This window comes from Hipposideros armiger, unplaced genomic scaffold, assembly GCF_001890085.2.
Source record: "Hipposideros armiger isolate ML-2016 unplaced genomic scaffold, ASM189008v1 scaffold_141, whole genome shotgun sequence".
Lineage (NCBI taxonomy): Eukaryota > Metazoa > Chordata > Mammalia > Chiroptera > Hipposideridae > Hipposideros > Hipposideros armiger.
In genome coordinates, this window is record NW_017731491.1 from 3,394,703 (window position 1) to 3,400,346 (window position 5,644).

The 5,644-nt window shown below is 53.3% G+C and overlaps 1 long non-coding RNA gene across 1 annotated transcript; it reads left to right on the forward strand.

The window, feature by feature from the left end:
• Positions 1 to 3,028: 3,028 nt before the first annotated feature.
• On the forward strand, positions 3,029 to 5,638 carry LOC109386912 (uncharacterized). The gene is made up of 3 exons (XR_002124872.1): positions 3,029 to 3,111; positions 3,478 to 3,516; positions 4,387 to 5,638. It is a non-coding gene; the product is annotated as an uncharacterized LOC109386912 (long non-coding RNA).
• Positions 5,639 to 5,644: the final 6 nt, after the last annotated feature.

Genomic DNA, 5,644 nt, shown 5'->3' on the forward strand with positions numbered 1-5,644 from the left:
GTAAAATTTATTCTAGTTAGAAAGTCAACAAATGTCTGTTGAGCTTTTATGAAAAATCCCTGTAGCAGCACCTATTGCTGGAATGAGGCCCGTGGATCCTGGCAGCGTTCTGTCGGCTGGGTTTCTAAAGGAACTTGGAAGGTCACACCGTATTTCTTTCAAAACGATTCCAGGGCTCTGGCTCGCTTCTCTGGGGAGCTGGTATTTACAGCTGTGTGGTGGTTGTGCTGTGTTGTGTTGTGCTCTGGGGGCCCCCTGGGGTTTCCAGGTTGCCCCCTCTGTCCACTTGGGAACCTCATACCCACCTCTCCCCACTGCTCTGGCCGTGCCCCCTGCAGCCCCCACCTCCTGGGAGGGCTTTGCTTCTGCCTATGAGCCAGGGGCCAAGATGGCTGGGTTTGTCCAGGGTAACGGAAAAGTTCAGGCCTGTGCCGTAAGAAGCAGACCTGAGAAGGGGTGTCTAGCCTCTGTTTGCTCATGGCGGCGTTCCGGGCAGAATCTGATATGTCCCTCTTTCTGGGTCCTGCGTCACCATCTCGAGGAAGTCCATCCAATGGCTTCAATAGTGGACATGACCAGCCCCCCTGAGGTCCCAGGGCTGAGGGGGAGAAGGAGAACAGGCCCGAGAATCTCCCCTCACCCCTCGGGGCCGTGGGTGCAGGCAGCTTGAGTTCCTGGACGCTGCCTCCTCCATATTCCTCTTACATGCTCTCTGGCCCCCAAAATGTCTTTCCTTTTATTGCTGATCCCAGTCTTGGGACTCAAAGATTTGCTCCCGCCTCATCGGCCCCTGTGACTAGACTCATCCCGAGGTGCTCATGCTGGTATTGGAGGTGTTCTGCGTGTGATCTGGACACAGGAGAAGTGTTTACCGGACGTGTCCCTGCCTCCGGGAACTGCCTGACTCACGGAAGAAACTGCTTGTCAGCCTCTTTAGGGCACCCAGATGCCTCTGCTCCGTTGATGCAGAAAGAGCTAGAGATAGAAGGTCTTAGCTAGAGTTTCTGTCTATGTTCATCAATGGAAAATGGTATTTCTTGAAAAGTATTCTGTGGTTCAGCCTTGACAGTATCATCGTGAAGCCGGTGCCTTCCAGGCCTCTTTTAACACCGAATCCAACCATGTTATCTCCCAGATGAGAGACCTCAATTCCAGTGAGGGGAAAATAACTCGCTTCAGGTCAAATAACCAACTAGTGGCAAAGCTGGGGTTAGAACCCACAACTCAGGGCCCTTGCTTTGGCATCGCCTACGTGGTTGGTTAAACAAGTGGCTGCATTTCTTGGGACCCTGAGTTTTGAGGAGCCACTTAGCTGGTGTCTTGGCACTGACTGGGAGGTATCAGCAGTCAAGGGTGCCGGTGGGGCCTTAGTCTCCCTTTCTTTTCATCAGGAGGGACATTCTCAGATTTTGTAGTGTGGGCCCTGGGGTTTTGGATGCAGCTTAGGCAAAGAAAATGAGGAGGGAAAGAGGTTTCAGTGGATTGTTCCTCGGTGATATCTGTGTTCCTCGGTTCTTCAACTGTGGTCTGTAAGGGGGACAGAGGCCAGGGCAGAGATGCAGTTAACCAACCTTCGGTTTCCCCTTATCAAGTTAAGAAAAAAAGTATAAAAGGAAAATCTTTGATTCTCCTTGATCCTTACACAGGGTGGCTAGGTTAGTAAAAATGTAGACTCAAGGGACGAGGTGGGACGAGAGCCTGTTTCAGTTTCTTACCCTGACTGTTCAAGGTGCCAATGCAAACACTACCTTCTTCATTCAATTCTGAGTCAACAGAGACAGGTCTGTTGTGGGGGAATGGTTGGGGTTCAGGTAGATTTTATCGCTGCCGGTGGCCAGCAGGGACCTGGCCAGTCAGCCGTGCTTGGGACCCTCCGGCTCCTCCCCCAGCCTCTAGCCAAGGCAAGGGTGGGTCAGTGGAATTTGTCAAGGCTATCCCTGCAGCCTGCTGGGGAGCTGGCTGGGGCATTCTTCTATGAGCTCTGAAATCTGTTTCACCACCAGCCCCTTGCCCACCCCAACCCTGAGTCTCCCTCCTTTCAGTTTGGCCATGTGCCTCTTTGGGAGGAAGGAGACAGCCCCCGCTAGGGCCAAGGACAGCAGAGCCCTGCCTAATGAGAGGCTGTTGGGGGCAGCGGCTCTGTCCTGTGCCTTATCAGCCCTGGGAGAGGCTGTTTGGCTGGAAGACTGGAATTTCAGTGCCATCATCTTTGGTTTTGTGACATTTCCGCTTGGAAGGGTCAGCCCCCCTTCCGCTCCTTAGCATGTGTGCCAAGTCCCCCCTGTCCTGGTGTTCTTCCACACTCCAGCCCGGGGAGTGCTGGCGTTTCAGTGTGAAGCAATCCCTCTGTGTGATAGAACCTACGAAGTGTAGCTTGGAAATGATCCATGTGATGATGACTTTTCTTTTTTCCCTCTTCCTGAGGTGTGATTTGTAGACTCGGACTGCCTATGTCATGTAAATAGTGTACATTTAATTTATTGCTATGGTAGAACATTGTATTTGTTAATGTATAAAACAAATTCTAAAAGGTCAACAAATGTATATTTTGTTGCTTAAATGTGTCTTTGCAGAAATTGACAATAAATAACATATTTTGTGTCCATCAGTGTTCAGACTTCTTTGCTTGAGGCCCCGACCTGAGCAGCTTCTTTTCGTTCACCAGAGGTTGAATACTGGCAGCCCATGGGCCGGCCATATCTGGCCTGTGGATGTGTTACTTTGGCCTGAAAAATGGTTTAAAAAATTTCAATTCGTTGCTGATGTTTAAAAACTGACCACAATTGAATTTTTTTTTTTAAAGATTTTTATTGGTGAATTGGGGGGATGGGAACAGTGCTGGGGAATTGGGGGAAGGGGGACAGACAAGTTGCTGTCATTTTGTTCTTCAGTCTAGTTGTGGAGAATGTTGCTTGACTGGCCCAAGTTGGCACCATCATTGTGCTCTTCCCGGGTGAGGCAGATCAGTCGCCGGCTTCTGGACGGCCGCTCACTGCGGCTNCCTCTTTTCATGGACTTTTGTCTTTTTTCTTAGATGCCAAAAGCAGAAACTCCCCGAGGTCAAACCTGAAATTCCGCTTTGATAAGCTCAGTCACGCCAGCTCCAGTGCGGTAAGGACCTAGGGGTGGACAGCATCCCACATCTCAGCCTCTTCCAAAAGCTAGACTTCCTTCCTGGGGGCACATCCCACCAGGGGAGGAAAAGCTCTGGTCAGATCTGGGGGTGATGCAGTTGGTCCCCATATGGTGCTGTTATTAGCCTGGGGGTCGCCGGCCACCTCTGCCACACCACGTCCTGTGTTAGAGGCACATCCTTGGACACACACAGATGTGAATTGTGGACGGTTGGTTCCTGGGGCCTCCAGTCCCTTCCTGAGACCACTGGAACGTTGAGAGCTGAGTGCACAGAAGCTGCAGTCAGCGGGGACTATGTCGTCTAGTTTTATAAAGCACTTACATGGATTTTTCTTGACACAGGGTCACTAATGTGAAAGAGGAGCCCTTCGCCTGTCAAAGGTGGGTGAAGTGTTTATCCTGCTATGGCCACCTGGCCTGATAACCTGAGAATGGCCAGAGATATCCTGACAGCTGGGGAGGGTCAGTCGCCTCTTCCAAAGCCTATGATCAGGAAGAAGGCAGGTGGCCTCAGGTGTGGATGGGAAGGGTTGTCCTGTAGGATTGGGCCAGACTCACTGAGTCCATCTCCCTGCCCCAGAGGAGCCTGGTTGAGGGGCAGGGGCCTAGAACCAACCTTCCTCCCCTAGAGCGGGGAGTCCTCAGTTTGCCCCCTTGCTTTTCTGCTCCAGCCTTTCACTCCCTATGTCACTCCCAGAGCCTCCCTAGGGCTCTGGGCCAAGGTATGTCCTCCCCGCACATCCAGACATGCCTTAGCCCCCTAAACATTGTGCAGGAAGGCCTGACGGAGAACCTCTGCTCCTCGCCTCAGCCAGGGGAGCTTGTGGTTTTCAGCGGAGCACGGAGCTTGGGTCCAGCTCACCTCAAGGCCTGATCTCCTGCGAGTGAAGTTACTAGAGACCCATCTGAATTTCTACCCTGCCTGGGGCTCCAGGGGTGTGAGTCACAGTTGCAACCAAGGCGAAGGGCAAAGCTAAGCCCATTTTAGAAAAACCTGATCTATGAAAAACACAGAAGAGAAAATGGGGATGCTGATATTGACTTCCAACTCTCATCTTGTACTTCAGACACCTCAGTTCACCAAATTCATGTTTATGCCCAACTTCTCAGGCTGTAGAAAGTCTGGCACCCTTGTACTTAGCACCATGCGGTCCTAAGCATCTTCGGTGGGCCTTGGCCGTGGGCACATGTGTTCTCCCTTCCTCCCTTCGCCCAGTGTTTGATGATCATCTCCTTCCTTGTCTCCTCCAGGGAAGCTCTGATTCTGTCTCGGAGAAGACTCCTATTCCAGCAGTTTGGGGGTGTCATCCACTACTCTTACTGTCACAGGCCTGCTGCCCCACTGGCCACCTGCCCACCAGACCAGCTGTCTGTCCCAGTGTCCCGACCTGGCCACGGCCCTACCCGCCTCTTCGCCAAGACACCCTGCCAGCCCCTCCTCATCTCTGGACAAAGCCTCATTTTTCCAGGCTCCGCTGCTCCTGACTGCCCGATGTGCTGTGTGTCTGGGTCATTTGTCATCTTTTTTTGTCTGCAGAGGCAAGAGCTGGGCAAGGGGGATCTGGGTACTGGTGACTCAGAGACCGGAGAGGAGAGAGAGTGGCGAGGTGGGGAGCAGAGGCCGACAGCAGGACTGCGCCCAGGGAGGGACAGTGCTGTGTCCTGGACATGGCAGGCACAGCGAATGAATTTAGTGGTAGTGGTGGGAGCACTTTTTCCAGAAGCCAAAATTTGCAGCTCCTCAAAGTTGTCCTGATAGAAATCGGCTCTGTTGCTGCCCTCTCGGGAGGTCCCAAACATCCATTTGCTTCTGTGCTACGGACTTCTTACCCGCTTGCTGACCTCAGGCCCAAGGCAGCCTCCATCTCTGCTGCCAGTGTGTCTCGAGCAGCCCAGCTGGCTGAAGCTGAGACAGAGCTGGGCATGGGTGGGAGTGGGCGCCCCCTCTTCCTTGACTGCCTAATTTCACACAGGCTCCCGGTTGCGGTCTCTGTGGGAGAAGCCCTGTGTCAGTCTCTCCCCGTTGAGCAGATGTTTTTCCCATGAAGGGGTGGGCAGCCAGGAGTGAGAAGGGATTCTTGGAGAGCACGCCAGTGAGCGCTGGGGCCTTGGCTGAGGAAAACCTCAGACTGAGGGCTAGGCCAGGATCCAGGTCTCTGCTGGGTGTGGAGGTTCATGGGCGAGTGTCTTCAGCCTACCTCTTAGGCGAGAGCCCGAGACGTGAGGTGGGGATGACTTGTCCGGTGTGGTCAGGCCCACGTGCGGGTGGAGAACTTGGCTGTGGCAAAGGAGCAGTGTCCTGCATTTTATGTTCCTGGTATCTTGTGGGGTGCCCCGCGCTGCCTGGGGGGCTCTTTCTAGCTACTGTGTCCTTTGGCTATATCAAGGCTTGGTCCCTCAGACCACTTCTTCCCCTCTGCAACCGTGGGTCCATGGGCAGTTGTCACATTGGTGGGATTCCTGTAACCTGAGCCCCAGCTGGGTGCAGCTCAGACACTGCTGCCTGCAC